This window comes from Lagenorhynchus albirostris, chromosome 8 (genome assembly GCF_949774975.1).
Source record: "Lagenorhynchus albirostris chromosome 8, mLagAlb1.1, whole genome shotgun sequence".
NCBI lineage: Eukaryota > Metazoa > Chordata > Mammalia > Artiodactyla > Delphinidae > Lagenorhynchus > Lagenorhynchus albirostris.
The window spans coordinates 48,501,682-48,517,574 of NC_083102.1; the positions used below are offsets into that span (position 1 = coordinate 48,501,682).

General features: G+C 51.7%; 1 long non-coding RNA gene across 2 annotated transcripts; it reads right to left on the reverse strand.

Annotated features, from left to right (window-relative positions):
• Positions 1-6,577: 6,577 nt before the first annotated feature.
• On the reverse strand, positions 6,578-9,825 carry LOC132524208 (uncharacterized). Of its 2 annotated transcripts, XR_009541819.1 has the most exons (4): positions 9,733-9,825; positions 9,365-9,420; positions 8,092-8,283; positions 6,578-7,007 (listed from the first exon to the last, which is right to left on the reverse strand). It is a non-coding gene; the product is annotated as an uncharacterized LOC132524208 (long non-coding RNA). The 2 variants fall into 2 exon arrangements; XR_009541820.1 differs by lacking the exon at positions 9,365-9,420 and having other exon boundaries at positions 9,733-9,796.
• Between the last annotated feature and the right edge of the window lie 6,068 nt (positions 9,826-15,893).

Consider the following 15,893-nt stretch of genomic DNA (forward strand, 5'->3'; position numbering starts at 1 on the left):
GTTATAAAATTCTGTATTGGCCAATGACTCTAGGTCAGAAGTGCCCTACTAGGGCACTTGGGGACTTCTGCATTCCACTGACCCAAGGAAGAGACCGACTAGGTGGGGACCTGGCGGGGAGGGGTGGTAGATGCAGAGTCCCCCACGTGGAGGACACGGCTGTGCTGGCCAAAGCTGGGCTGGCTCATCTGAGCTCCTACCCCAGCCTACCCCAGCCTCAGTTTCCCCGGCCCACCTGCAGTGGTGTAGGTCAGCCTGGCCTGTTTACCTCTACCCCCGGGGTGGAAAAAGGAGGATGTAGCAGGCAGGAACCGACCCCTCGCCTGCGGGTACCGGACCTCCAGGGTCCAGCCAAAGCGGAGACGGGCGGGCTCGTTGCCAACAATGCCGCGGGCAGGTGCGGGGCGACTCGGTGACTCAGGCGTTGGAGGCCGCGGGCACTGTCGGCGGCGGGCGGGCTGGGGGGCGCGGGGTGAAAGGGGGGCGCGTAGCCGGGGAATCTCCAAACCGACGCCACGTATTTATCGGGAGGAAATTCGACCCTGGAGGAACAGTGGGCTGGGCGAGACCATTCCTGCCGGCTTCAACATGGATCCTCCACCTGCGAGAAAGCCTTGGGCTCCAGGCGGCAGGGTCCCATCCCTCCGAGTTGTGAGGAGCCCTGCAGACAACCCGACCCCCGGGGTCCCTTGCTCCGACCCGCCCCTCTCCTGGACACACCCCAGTGCTCCCCGACGTGGTGTTCCTTTCCAGGCCCCCCACCTATTCCGGTCAGCCCTCCACGGAGGTGGAGCTCTGGCCAGTTCAAATACGGAAGCCGATTTTCTACATGGTTCAGTTTGTGCAAAAGAACTTTGAAGACGGACGACGGCGTACAAGGACACTCACCCTCACACTGTTGGTTAAAGGTAAAACAAACATACAAACCTTTAAAACCTCTTTGGAGGCAATTTTGATAGTTATGAATTTAGTTATTATTCCGTTTGTCCTCACGATCTCAGTTCTTGACATTTTTCCTGTACGTTTTACAATGTGCTATGCAGTTTAAACAAGGTGATGTGCATAAAGCTTTCAGAATACTAAGCTCTTTAGAATACTAAGAACATAGCTTTAGAATATAAAGCTTGCTGAATACTGAGTTTAATAAAAGTTAGCCACAGCTATTACTTACTCTTTTACAGCCCCTAAAAAAGCTTATGCTTTCCTCCATTCTCGCCTCCTTAAGACACTGTCCACGCCACATTCTCCTAATTGTTTTAGCTCCATCCCTGATTTAACGGAGATTCTAACAATAGCTTCTCCCCTGTGCTCTGCCTTCTCTCTCCTACCCAGTGGGAGGCAAAGGACTATACCACAGTCTAAAGAACATCTAATTAGAAACCTGGATTCTGTCCTACCTCTTCTTCTGTGATAACCTCTGAGTTTTTAAAACAACTTTGCTGACATATATTTTATATATTATTAAACCACCCATTCCAGATGTATGATTCCATGATTTTTAGTAACTTTACCAAGTGGTGCAACCATCACAATAAATCAGTTTTAGAACATTTTCATTCCCCTCCCTCCCTCCCAAGATCCCTCATGACCTACAGTTAATCTTTCTTCCCACCTCCAGCTTGAGGCAACCACTAATCTGCTTTCGGTCTCTAAAAATTTACCTTTTCTGAATAATTTTAGATGGATGGTATCATACAATAACTAGTCTTTTGTGTCTTCTTTCACTTAGCATAATTTTTTTAAGGTTCATCCATAATGTAGCATATGTTAGTGGTTCAATACTTCCTGTTTTATTGCCTGTAATATTAGAATGATTTCTACCATGTCTATGAGAATTACATTATATAACAATATTGATATTATACAGTTAAAGCTATTATTACACCTACATTACTGTAGGCTCCGGGCTAACTGCTTTATTTGCATCATGAAGCTTAAACTTCACAACCGTCTTGTGGGTTTATCTAGGTGATATCATATCCATTTTTGAGTTGAGGAAACAAGTTTAGAATTGTGAGCAGACTTACCCAAGGTCACAAATCAAGTAGGTGGCAGAGTGGGGACTTAAATCTAAATCTGTCTCACACAGGAACTAAAGCCAGAGTCACCCTCAAAATTAACAAATCTTGAAATTTCATACCCTTCCAGCATCACAAAACAAAATCCAAGGAAACATTCACATTAACCCCACGAAAGAGATGGAGAAATGGCCAGGGCTTTGTCAATTGTAAATCCGCACTGATATGTAAGGAGTTTTCACTCCATCATATTCTCCATACCTGATGCTGCCCTGTTCTGAGAACATTCAGATCCATCTACCACCCAGTGGTACTTGAGAAAACTGTTTAGTAGGAAGATTCTGCTGGTACAGGCAGAAACACTCTTGTCTAAAGATTTCTAAAAAAACTCCAGTTGTTGTTTAAAGTACAATAGTAAAACCTCTTTGAGGTTTCATGATGAGCCTCAGGCTGGCAACATTCACCTTCAAACGTGTCAGTATTATGAATGCATTAATAATATTTGTTTTATGAATAATAAACACAACAACAAGCCATGCTCCAAATCTGTCCTATTATTTCTGAGATACACCCAAGCCACCCTCATTCGTTGCAGAAGGAAGGGTCCTCAGAATGGAAGCCGAGCCCCTCATTCCACAGAAGCAGCCCTGAGATCACAGGAGGTGCCTAGGTCTTCTGGGGATGAGAAACCAAATCTTCCAGTCCCTTGGAAAGATCCAGGAGAAGCAGGTGCTCAGATAAATGCCACCCTGGCTCAACAGCACTTAACTTTGATAATGATAGCATTTTCTTGCCTGTGTGCAGTGCCCTTTCACATCATTTATTCGTCGAATGAAAATAACTATTTGTTGGTGTTAGAGGTCAGGATAGTGGCTCCCGTTGGGGAGTAGTAAGGTGCTATGTTCTGTTTCTTGATCTCTTGCTGGTTACACAGGTACTTTGGGATATTTTGTTGATCTTATGCACTTTTGGGTACATAGTATTTCAATAAAATTTATCCGAAAAGGCACAAATGAAAAATAGTTTGGAATGAAAAGAGCCGAGCGTAATGCCTGTCATATAGTAGGTGGACATCTCATATGTGTTCATGGAGTAAAGGACCGCATTTGATCCTATCACGTAGGATAAGCAGACGCGTAGAGTGCTGTTGATACTGTTGTCATTACTAACCTTTCTTCACAGGTTAGAAGACGTTCCAGGACTTTGCCCCACCACGCAGTTGGTTAAGCCGCAGAGCCGGGAGCCTCGGTTCCTGTCCCCCAGCCGGAAGAGGGTGGATCACTGCCCCATTTCGATTTCGCCGCCGCGCCGGCCCGTCCTGCTGCAGCCCCCGGGCGAGGCGGCCGGAAGAAGCCGGGCGGCCGGAGGCGACTCTCCAGCCCGAAGCCCCGAGCGAGCTCCGAGGACGCGGCGGAGGCGGGCGTGAGGAGGCATCAGCGCGCTCGGTCAGGCCGGCGCGGTCTCCGCCCGCGGCCCGCGCTCCCCCGGGCTTCGCGTTCTCGCGGTCGCTCGCCGGGCCTGCCGTCCTCCCGGCCGCTCCGGTCCGTCCGTCCAACCCTTCGCGGCCTCCGTTCCCTGGTCCCCTTACCCGAGCGACGGGGCCGTCTGACCCGCCCCAGAAAAAAAAAAGACCCAATTTCTCAGCACTATTGGATATCAAACGTAGGATGTGACGGCGGCAGGAGGGAAATACAGAACTGTAAGAACAACACAGCTTTTTCCTATGCGAACCGCAAACGAAAACTTCCCACGTGGGCTCCCCTTGACCTGGACTTAGCTACACAAGGCCACCTATGGACCTGGCTCAGAGTGGCTGAGAGAGGGGGCTCCCCAGTCACACAGATCCTGGCCTTGGCCACCCAGCCCTGGGACCAGGCATGAGTCCCTGACCCTCTGCCTCAGTTTCCTCATCTGTAAAAGTGGAATAATAACCCTGCCCAACTCATAGGGGTGTGTTGAGAGTTAAATGAGATAATCCTGCAAAGCACATCATTTAGAACACAGTGGGCACCGGACAGTACTTCCTTTACCCTCCCTGACCCTTAGCCAAACTGCCGTCTGTGCTTGTTCCCAACAACCCCCCTCTCTGCCTGCCCCAGGTCAGAGACACCCTCTAGGCCCAGAACAAGCACCCTGGCCACCTGGCTGCCTGCCCCAACCGGACCCCAATCCCTCGCCCTTCTCAGAGCACTATTCATACTGCTCTGTCCCTGGGTCCTTATCTCAGCCTTCAGTGCAATCATTTATGTAGCTGGGTCACCCCATCTTTCTCTCAGAAACCCATACGTGCACACACTTATGGACTATTAAGGCTGCTTGAGGATGTCCCACCTTGCTAGTGCTAAATGCAAAGTGGTGCCCAGCACAGAGCCTTGCTGACTCAATAAATATCTGTTTGGGGGCTGTAGGTAGAGAAGGCCTGCTCCACCTCCAGCCTCCCCCTCCCAAACCTCACCCCACAGCCCCCTGCCCCCTTCCCTGCAGCTGGTGATGCTACAGACTAAGTCTCCACCCCCTCCCCCCAACTCAGAAGCCATATTCACCCTAGCCATGGTGACAGGTTGATGACTCCTATAACAGGCCCCTTTCCGCCTCTGGGGGGTTCCTGCCGGGCATGGAGCCTGGTGGAGGGGCCACCAGCAGGGCCAGAAACCTGGGGAGAATGTCTCTGGCTGCCACTAATTTCTGTTACTAGAATTGATGTTTTTCTACAATTACAACCTTCCCTCCTTCATTACATCTCCTGTGTTCCTGAGGTAGTAAATACCAGGGATATGCATTACATTTCCCATAACTTACTTTCAATGATCAGAAAAGCTTCAGTTACTAGACCTGCTGTTGACCAGGAATCTGGCTTTGAAGCTCAGAGTAAGGGTCCTAGAGCAGTGGCTACCTGCTTAGCACAGAGATGCCCACCTCCCCAACTTCTGTCCTCTGGGCCACTGTCTGTACACAGCACATTAACAAGAGGCAGCACATGAGTGCTTGAAAACATGGCCCCTGGACCCAGGGCCTGGGTTCAATCCTATTGCTTCTTACTAGCTGGATGACCTTGGGCAAGTTACTGAACCTGGCTGTGTCTCTGTCTCTCCATCTGTGAGATGAGGATGATGACAGTAATAGTTCCTAGAGTTCAACAGATTAAATGAGTTCATCTTTGTACATCGATTAGCACTCTGTAAGCACTCGGTCAGTGATTTTTGTCAAATACCTAAAGCTTAATGCACCTAGAGACCCTGACTACTAAAGGTGTCTAGCTAGCCCGAAATGGTTATAACCTGCTCTGGAGAAGAGACTGAGGATGCCTGTAGTAAAAATATACATAAGGACTACCCAGTCTAACCCTGGTCTTATTATTGATATTTAACCCTGAAAGAACTGTCCTTGGGAATAAATTAATTTCTCTCAATCTTTACATTCCTTCATTTGTGTTATACATGGACATATTCTGGAAGGAAAACGGGGGGAAGGAAGGAAGGAAGGGAAGAAGGAAATGAAGGAAGGAAGGAAGGGGAGGGAGAGGGGAAGAAGGGAGGAAGGATCAGATTGAGATGGCTGGATTGTGGTAAAATTCTTTTTTCTTTTTTTTTCTTTTTTTTTGCGGTACGCGGGCCTCTCACTGTTGTGGCCTCTCCTGTTGCAGAGCACAGGCTCCGGACGTGCAGCCTCAGCGGCCATGGCTCATGGGCCCAGCCGCTCCGCGGCATGTGGTATCTTCCCGGACCGGGGCACGAAACTGTATCCCCTGCATCGGCAGGCGGACTCTCAACCACTGCGCCACCAGGGAAGCCCAATTCTTATTTTTTAAATTACTTTCCATCAGCATTAGAATAATAATGCCCAATGTTCAATAAATTATGCCCAACATAATTTCCTGGACCTTACAGTTTCTAGAAAACCTAGGTCAGAAGACGTTGCTCAGAGTCAGGTCAGCTGGGTCTCAGAGCTGGAGGGAAGCAATGGCTGCAAAGCTATAGGGCCCCTTGCTGCATAAGTATCTCCCCACCAGCATCACAGAGACCGACTCTCACCTCCACACTTGCAATAGGCCCTCCACTCCCTGATAGCATCAATAGCACAGGTTGCACAAAAGCTCAGCCATTTCCCACTTCAAGGCCAGGTGTGCCAAGGAAAGGAGCTTTCATTCACTCAAATCTGCCCGAAAAGGTGAGGCCTGGATCCCCTTCCTGCAGCATCTAAACACACACACACATTTATCCTAGATTCAGTATGTCTAAAGGTTTGGATTATATGCTCTAGAAGCTACATGGTTATTGAAAGGCTTCATGAAGGTGTTGCAGTGGAGGTTCAAGGCAGCCTTGAGAAGGTGTTCATGACCCGGCTGGCCAAAAGGCCAAAAAAGAAGAGAGAGTCCCCCATCCTGCTCCCCCGGCTCTCTAGAACCCTACAAAGATCATTTCAAGCAAAGTACTCCACTCATTTTCCCAGAAATGCCTGCTTCACCGAGGCCTAAACTGGTAGTTCTCCACAGGGGGTGATTATGGCCCCAGGGGACATTTGGCAAAGTCTGGAGACATTTTTCTTTTTAACATCTTTACTGGAGTATAATTGCTCTACAATGGTGTGTTAGTTTCTGCTTTATAACAAAGTGAATCAGCTTTGTTATATTTTTTGATGGTCATAACTGGGGTAGGGGCTACTGGCATCTAGTGGATAGAGGCCAGAGATGCTGCCAAACATTCTACATTGCACAGGACACCTTCCACAGCAAAGAATATTCCAGCCCACAATGTCAATAGTGCCTAGACTGAGAGATCCGGACCTAAACCAAACTCTCCCTGCCTTGGAGGAAGTAATCCCTCAGAACTCCTCCAGCAAGTTAAGCAGAGAGCAAACTGGAGCATGGGGCTGGGGGTGGGGGAGGGAGCCCAAGAGAACCCTTTCTCAGGCCCAACGCTAAGAATGGGGAGGTCCCAGCAGACTCCATCCTCCTCCTGCTTCTGCGTCCAGAACACAGAATCCTGGCATCTGAAAAGATTAAATGAAACCCATGATTCCCAGCCCCTCAGGCTGCATAACCCTGCCCCTCATCTCCTATTTCCCTCTTGCACCCCTCACTCTTGGAGCACAGTTGGAAATTCAAATTGCAATCTTTACTGTCCAGCCCTCAAAGGCTCGGCCTGCTTCCTCTCCTAGAGAAAAAGTCTCCTCAACGTCCTGCCTCCCTTTGAGACGATACCCCAAACCCTGCCTCTTTCACCAACTGTAAGTTTTTCTTCCCCACCTCCCTCTACCCCGCCTTCTCGCTCTAATTAAACCACATCCAGGGTGTTGGGAGGGAAGGGGAAAGGATTCTGAAGACTTCCGTGCTGCAGGTTCTGGGGGCCTACAGCCTCATGTTTTTTGTGAGGTGCCAGCCACGCTGTGATCATTAAACCCCACCGTGATGGGGGATTTTCTTATTGCGGTTACCCTGGGAGCTACATCTTGTTTATCAGACTCGTTTTAATTCAGCTTGGTCAGGTTCCAAGTGTTGAGGTGGAGATTAAAGGCACCTGAAGAATCCAATTAGCTGCCTAGTCTTCTTTAAGCCAAAAAATCAGGTCACAAACTAGATCAAAGTGAAATTATTTCTCGACAGCTCCGTTCATTAAGGGGAGGGCGGGAGCTCACACTGCTAAGCTGGGCTCATTACGGGGATTGGCATTTTAAATACAGTATCTCCCCCAAATTACATGTTTCAGAGGTCGCAGGGAGAAACCGAGATTATCTTATGTGTAGTCTCTCTTTGGCTAATAGGAAACAGAAAGCCGAAGAACGAGCATACAACTTCTAGGAAAAGACTTAAACAAGGCCCCAATTTTCCTGGGCCGGAAAACCAAATCTGGAAAGTGGAATTCGCAACAATCAGTCCCAGCCAGAGAATTCCTCCTCCGGGCAATCTAGAGAGCTGAGAAATCTAAGTTTTCCAGGTGGCCTATATTCACCCATTTTCTTGAGAGCCCACCCTTTTCCCTGGCTGGGTGCAGCTGCAAGGGAGGCCCCCTGGGAGCCCAGCCCAGCCTTCCCCCAGCCCCAGGACCCAGGCAGCCTTTGAAGAGAAACCACTCACCATTTCTGGATTCTGGGTCCCAGGCAGAGTCACTTCCAAGAGCAAGAAACTCCCCTTGGGACTTTCTGTGGGCTCTTTCGAGGGGCTGGAGAACAGAGGAGGAGGAGAGCAAGGAAGGCCCTGATCAGATTCACTTCCCAGAGGGAGGATCAAATATTGAATTGCTGTGAGGGCACTTAGAAACCCTCAACTCTACGAGAGAGAAAGAGAGACAGAAAAATTACATTTAAGAGAGCAGTAACGGGACACATGCCCTTCTTCTGTGAGCACTGATTTTGAACTAAGTTAGGAAATCAACAGAAACAGTGGCTTCCCACCCCCACCCCCGTTCCCTTCTGCTTGCAAAATTCTGTTTAGCTGCTCAGGCAACCAGGAACTTCTGGGTTAGAAGACGGCATCTTTTAGGCCCTCCAGGCACAAGCCTGTGGGACACTGAAAGTGATTAAGTTTGTGAGGGTTTTTTGGGGGGGGTGGGGGAGTAGGAGGTGGCCACTTCTGGAGTCTCCGAAATCTGAACCACTAGTGAGACCCCTCCTCAAACTTCCCAGTCTCTCCATCCAATCCAAGTAGAGCCTGGGAACAAAGCCACTTGCACCTGGAGGCCTGACCCCCTGGAGTGGGGTAAAGATAGGAGAGAGAAAGGGAGACACAAGGGGAAGGAGGAAGAACAACGTGAGGGAGTCTGAAAGCTTCAGTCTGCACCTCCTGCCAGGTCTGGCTGTCCCCAGATTTCTAGCTGCTGCATCACTAACCTGCTGCCTCCTCCAAGTCTGGGAACCTCCTCCAAGTCTGGCAAATTCATTTCATGGAGGCATCCAAGGCATGGTGTTTGCTTTGGGGTTGTAGCCACCCAGGACCCCCATTAGGCTTTCCTTCTCCCTTTCATCCCCCTTAGCTGGAGCCTGCACCCGCAGGGGAGAGGCTGGGAGCTCACATCTCAGGGAGCCTCCGCAACACTGGTAGATCTAAGGACCCTGACCCCGGAGCCCAAGTCACTGTAGCCCAAAGGGATTCTCCATGGATCATGCATTTGAAGCAGAAACAAATCATCTCTGGTGGGTTTTGTTTTTCTGCTCTGTGAGAGTATTTCCCTTCCTGGGATTATGGGATTATGTCATCCTCCCGGATCCTTCCACACCCGCCTATTCTCCATGCCCTGGGGCCAGGGGGTTGGCAGGGGCAACAGCGCTGCCAGGCCTCAGAAAATGCACCCTGGATCCTACACCGATTTTCTTATGTGTCCCACAACATGGAATGAACGCCCAATGTTTACGTTCTGTTTTGTTTGAAATCAGCGGCCAAAAATGAGTTTCAGAATCCGGTCGTTTCCTAAGGAGAAATGAGAGGACACAGGTCCGCGGCGGAAGGTTGCACTAATGGGACCCCGGACCCAGTGATTGCCGTAGGGAGTCTGCCGGCCTCCAGCAAAGAGGAGCCTCCCGCAGCTGCCCCAGACCCGCCTCCCAAGGCCCGCGCTCCAGGGGTTTCGCGTTCGGGGATCGCGGAGCCAGAGATGCGCCCCGCCTGGCACTCGGGCCAGAGCCGCCTCTGCTCCACACCGCGGCCTTGTTTTTGTCCTAAAAGCCTGAGCTGAAACAGAAATCTGGGGAGTCGGGAGCTGTTGTTGTCTTGCAAACGTACGCCTTGGTCCCTCAGGGGGCTGGTGTCCGTCCTGGACTGCTGTTTTCCCTGCGCTGGTCACTCTCGCTCGGCTGGCGGAGCCGCTGCCCGAATATGGGGACCGAGATGTACGTGTCGCGCGGTGGGAGGTGCCAGCACAGGACCTTACAAATTTCCCGGAGAGCGCCTGGCGCCGCACGCCAAGCCTCCGCCGGGAGGAGTGGGTGCGCCGACAGGCCGGCCCGGTGGTGTGGAGGCGGGGTTCCCCCAACCCAGCTGTTCTCTCGGCCCCTCAGCACCCGGGACCCAAAAGAGCCAGTTCACCCCGGGTCAGCCCAATGCTAGCCGACCCCGCACCCCTCCCCAGTAAGGGCTCGCGGGCCCAGGGCCTCGGCCCAGCGTTCGCATTTGCAGCCGGAGCCGCCTCGCAGTGGGCTTGCGGGTGTGCCGATCGCGGCCTGATGAGGAGGTGAGGAGGGAAGAGACCCGAACGGCCGGGAAGAGCGGGAGTGCTCGCTCCTGCCCAAGCCGGGGGCTGCCTGGGGCCGTCAGGGCTCCGGGCCATCAGCCCAGCCGCCTCCCGCTGCCAGGCCCGCGCGCCAGGCCCGGCCTCCGAGGGCCGCGGGCTCCGCACGCCCGTGCCGGCCGCTCCGGGCTCTCCTCGGCCGGCGCCTTCTCTCTGGCGAGCCCCTGAACCTGGCACAGACGCTGCCCAATAGACACTTCGAACAATACGGGAGAAAACGAAAGGAGGAAACCAGTTTGCCCGCGTAAACGCGACGAGTCACTCTCCAAGTTTTCCTGGCTTCTCGTAAAGGTGGCCGGGGCCGTTTACAGTAAGAGCAGAATACTGTTTGCGACTGTACGACATAATTATCTCCAGACTTGCCTCTCCCCCGCCCCCAGCTAGGGTTTTCACCAGCGAAAGCGGCTAATGCATTTGCACACATTAAACATCTTGAACGCATAATTACAGGCTGCAGACAGGCTGAACAATAAAATATCTCGGCTCGATATTTTTGGAAGCCTTTTGCGACTGTGCCTGGAATAAACAACAACCGCTTTCTCTATCCTCGGCCATCTCGCTGCAGCCACCGTAATTTCAGAACACCCCACGCCACCCCCTCTAGTGCTTTTGAGAAAAGGTGCGGGGGGGTGGGTACAGGCGGGAGGGTGCAGCCTTCTGGAGGCGTCTCCCGGGACGAGGGTTCTCCCAGGACGCAGGCTCTGCTGCAGGGTGCAGGGTGCCTGGGCAGGGGTGACTGGAATAAGGAGAAGAAAATAGGTTCCGAGCCCCAGAGGCCGCTTTTCCTCATTAGAGGGGCGCGAGTGGGGCCCTCTAGGCCTTACAGCCTCTGGGCACTGTCCTCCGCATCCTCTCCCTACTCAAAGCCTAAAAATTTTGAAGAGGGAGCTGGCTATCACATTCCTGCCTCACAACCACCCTGAGAAGGGCGTCTTTAGACTGGGCTGGTTCCTGTTACCTGAGAAATCTGCCGGGAAAGAAAGAGTTCCCTGTTGAAGCAGCCAGATTGGGAGGAGGAAGCTGGGAGTGGTTATTTTCTCCCACGGAGGCCAGGGACGCTCTAGCTTCCCTTGAGTCTTAGTTGCAGTGTCTGTAAAATGGAGATGATTATAATAACCTCAGGACCTACTTCGCAGGTTGTTATGAGGAAGCACTTAAAAAATTTTTTATTGCCATATAACTTACATATATAGCAAAGCATAAAAATCTTAAGCACCCAGCTCACTGAATTTTTATATGTGTATACACTTGTGTAACTACTACCCAGATCAAGATATAGAGCATTACCAACCCCCAAAAGGCTCCACAAAGAAGCACTTTTAAAACTAACTTTAGTCAGTGATAATATTATTGTCTCTAACTCAAGAAGTCAACACCCCAGTCAAGTATGTGGAGCTTCTTGACCCTTAGAGACAAAAATTGACAAACCAAATATACACAGAAAGGATATTTACTATCCACACCATGGTTAGGGGCTGTAAGCACTCTAGACTGAAGGAGCATACACGGGCTTTGTCTACAAACCCTCAGGCACTCGTGAGTTGGGGGAAAATTGAAGATAAGGCTTTAATTCGTTTTGCGACAGTGGGGTTCTCCTGTTGCTGTGAATAGCTGGGGTTCTATATCCTGGGGTGGCATGTTCACTTCCAGGTCAGGGCAAGCCCAGCAGAGAAAAGCCTGAGAACTTCTCCCAGGGGATGGGAATCTGAGTGGATGCCTGTAGGGCTGAGATCTAAGTTTGGAGGTGCCTTATTTCAATGTCTCCTCTGAATCCAAATCTGGTTTGACATGTGGAGGGAATTTCCTAGGATGTTTGGCCATGAGATAAACGGGGCACCCTATTTCCTGACAAGTGCTACCCCACTGGCTAGCACATGAAATTTGTGCAAATTACAAACAATACAAAAATAGTGAATTCTCCATCTGACCCTCTGACCCCCAGTTCACCCCAGAGGAAGCCACTGTTATTGGTGGCTTGACTATCCTTCCAGCCCTTATTACTCACCCCCTTTTTTTAAACCACACTGGTAGCCTTCAATATACATTCTGCTCTAGCCTTGGATTTTTTTTCCTAAGTAACTGTCCAAGACAATTCTCCATGACACGAATATTGGTTCAGAAAGTTATATTCAGCCCTGGTGACTCAATCCAGCTGACCATTCAAGATAACTTCGTGTAGCCTGGCATGGGGGAAGGGCCTGGGTTCTAGATCCAGAAGTACCTCTCAAGGGCTTGGCAACCTTAAAAACAATCAGTAACTTGGCTGCTCAATCCATCGTTACCAGCAACACCCCTCTCTCCTTGAGCGACCGGAACCATGCTGGGGGAGACAATCAAGGCGCTGACCATGACTTTGGACCTACAACTGTTCTCTGGAGTCAGGGGAAACTGGAAGTGCCTCTTAGAATTTTTAACTCTTCTGTCTAGTAGCTGTAAAAACTGGGCTCAGGTCATTAGGCCACCCTGGGTGTCTGCCTCCGATCCCATTTCTTCAGTACTCCTTGGGGCACAGTGGGATGGCCCTGGCCCTGGCCCCCCCCACCCAGGCCTGGGTAGAGGCAGGAGGGCACAGTGAGGGCCTCAGCCCCAGACCTTGGACCCCGCAGTGTCTGCCAGGAGACGTCGGAGGAAACGCGTTTACCACCTGGGCGACCTTGACTGCAGCCGATTAAAGTTTAATCCGAGGTGTGTACTCAGCCTTGCCATGTTATTTAAACACATCAAAGGTCATAAAAAGATTCCAATGCCTTGAGCGGGTCCGAAGCGGGCCCATAGGGAGCCGGCACTTAATTCTGATAGATTTCCAGAGCCAGAATTTGGAGCACGGGGCGGGGCAGGGGCCATAAGAAAGAAAGAAAAAGGTTTGCTTTCCCAGCGGAACTCCAGACTTCAAAAAGCAACGGGGGGGAAATCGAGTCTCGGGCACCGGGAACAGACAACGCCCTTCAATTCCGATTAACTGGGAAGACATCTAGTGGGAAGAGGTCGCAACTGCAGCGGCGCCTTGAGATCATCCTCGGCCTCTGCCGGCCGCGACCGTGACTGCCGCTAAACTGTGCGGGGGTGGGAGGGCCTAGAAGAGAAGACCCTTTCTCCCCGGCCGCCCCTTCGAAGCATGCGGCTGCCTCGATGTTCCCGGGCCAGGGCAGGGATCCCACTCAGGACCGAGGCACTATTTCCACCTCAGAGAGGAAAGGTCTAGCTCTCATTGGCTTTCCTCTCTCCAGGTTGGGGTCCTGGTCAGCCAACGGAGGGCATCTGGGCCCAGGATCCTCGGATATCCGTTCAACTCTTCCTGGAAATCCTGAACCCAGAGCCAGTAGAGTGCTGGAGCGACATATGTGGTTTCTCCTCCAGGGTACCGAGTGACTCTGGGAACCAAAAGATCGCTGCAGAATTCAGGTGAGGCAAATGCCCTGAAGGCCATCCCACCCAGTGGTCTGCTTTGAGCCCTGGCCACCTGCGGGCTGGTGTTGGCCAGGCACAGTGCAGAACTGTAGGAGCCCAGCTTCCCAGGGGGCACAGGTGTGTTTTCACTGCATCTCTGTTGCAGAGCCATTGGACCTTGCCCTGTCTTCTTTCTCTTGCCCAGATTGTCTCATTTCTATGGAGGACTGGGCGCCTTTCACAACCCTGGGAGCACGGGCACCGCCATGAAATGCTGTCTCTTACATTAGCTCTCCCAGCTGCGCCAGCACCTCTTCCTAACCTGGAGGTGGGCAGAAAGATAGGTGGATTCTGTTGCAGGCCTCCCCATCTGCCCCAGAGATGCCAGTTGCAACTTCTCTCTTGGCTGGCTTCACCTGTTTAAAGCAGGGTCTTCTCCTCAGGCCCTCATGGCTGACCACTTTGGCTGGATCTAACTTTTCCCTCTTGTTCCATTGATTGTTCCACTACATCATCTAAGAATTATCAGGGACGAGGAGCAGCCCCGGGATGCCTTCTTACGATACAGGAAGCCAAGGGATATGATGTGCCACATTGCAATGTGTGAATCCCAGGACTTCATGGATCCACGACTGGGGCCCCCAAGAGTGGGCCTGCGGCCCCGCTGATAGACCCTCCAGGCCCTCTGGGGTGGGGCCTGCAGGGGACAGTGATGATTGCTGAGAATTGCCCTCGATAGGAGGACTCCCACCTCATGCTCAGTCCAGGGCTGTCAGAAGTGGCCTCCTCCCTCCTCCTTTTGTCCATCAAGTTGCCTTCTCCACACCTACCCATACTCCAGGGCTTAAACATTCCCTGATTCTCAAAGGAGGGCTCAGGGAATCCTGTTCTTTTGTTTTGTGTTATCCTACTCCCCCCAAAATGAAAGGAACTGGAAACAGTGGATAAGACAATTGTAGGCAAACGATTTGAAGCCCTTCACCAAGATGTTAGCCAGCCCTGTCATCAACACTGAAGTCATCCCCAAAGGAGTATAAGGTGTATGGTGCCTTGTGCCCTCTCCTCTTCATACCTCTTAGCTGGGTGAATCTCGTTCCTCAGGTAGAGAGACTCCCTTCGGTTTTATTGAGTCCGATACAGACCATGAGAGCAGCAGTGAGTGGAGTGGGGTGAGGGGGAAAGGACTGCTCCTGGTTTAACCAGCTTTCACTTCAGGGAATGAAAAACTGAGACTTGGGTCCTGTTGAAAATGAACTTGGGATGCAAGGGCCTGAAACAATCTGGGTCCCACACAAGCTCAACGGGCTGATATGTGTGCTTGGAACAGAGCTGACTCCTCACTCCCCTGCACCTACATGAACAACCCAGAAAGCCCCCTCCCAGCCCACCTGGCTAAGCCAGCACTGGACCCATGGCTGGATCCCCCAGCCCCAGCCAGCCCCGCTCTGCTCTGCTCCCAGCTCAGGCCCGTGGGGATGTCTATTCCTCTGGGTGACAAACGAGTCTGTTTGCTCTCAGTGACATCAAATTACTTTGCACCAGCCAAGGGTCCCATGACCCGACATAACCCCACATTAGGTCCTAGAAATGTAAAGAAATATGGCCTTTTTAAAAGTGGCTGAGAGCACATAATTGCTAGCAGGCTCGAGGGGTTGTCCCAAGTATGGCTCAAGACCTATGCCGGGGCAGCGGATACCAGCCAGAATTCCTTGCTCCCACTCTCTATGGGCAGAAGTTCATGCTCACATTTAACTCTGGACTCCAATCAGTTTTTCAAGCTTCAGATTATTTTTGTGCCGTTAAAGAAATCGCAGGGAGACCTACAGCCTAAGCGTCCCCTCCACCCCAGCGGGGTGGGAGTGGGGGGCCCAGCCAGGCTTCCTCGGAGAACAGGCTTCCGCAGAGAAGGGATTTCTGTGCAGCTTTAAAAACACGGGCCTGACTTGGGCTGCATGGCTTGACTTTTTGATGGGAGTTATGGTTTCCTTTTTATTTTGCACCCTCCCGTCTCCCCTTTCCTCTTTGTCTCCCAGCTTTGCTGCGGTATCTCTCCTCCCTTCTCCCTCTTCCTCCGAATCTTCCCACTTCTGCAGTCTCCACCGGTGACCCTGACCCAAACCGTAATACCCGTGGTGGTGAACTCCATCCTAGAATCAGGAGACCAGGGACCCTTGAAGGAGCTGCCCAGATCCCTGGTAGGGACTGATCTCGCTGATGTTCCATAGCCTGCAGGGGAGGGACTTGAGGCCAACGTCTCCAGGGGCTTCTG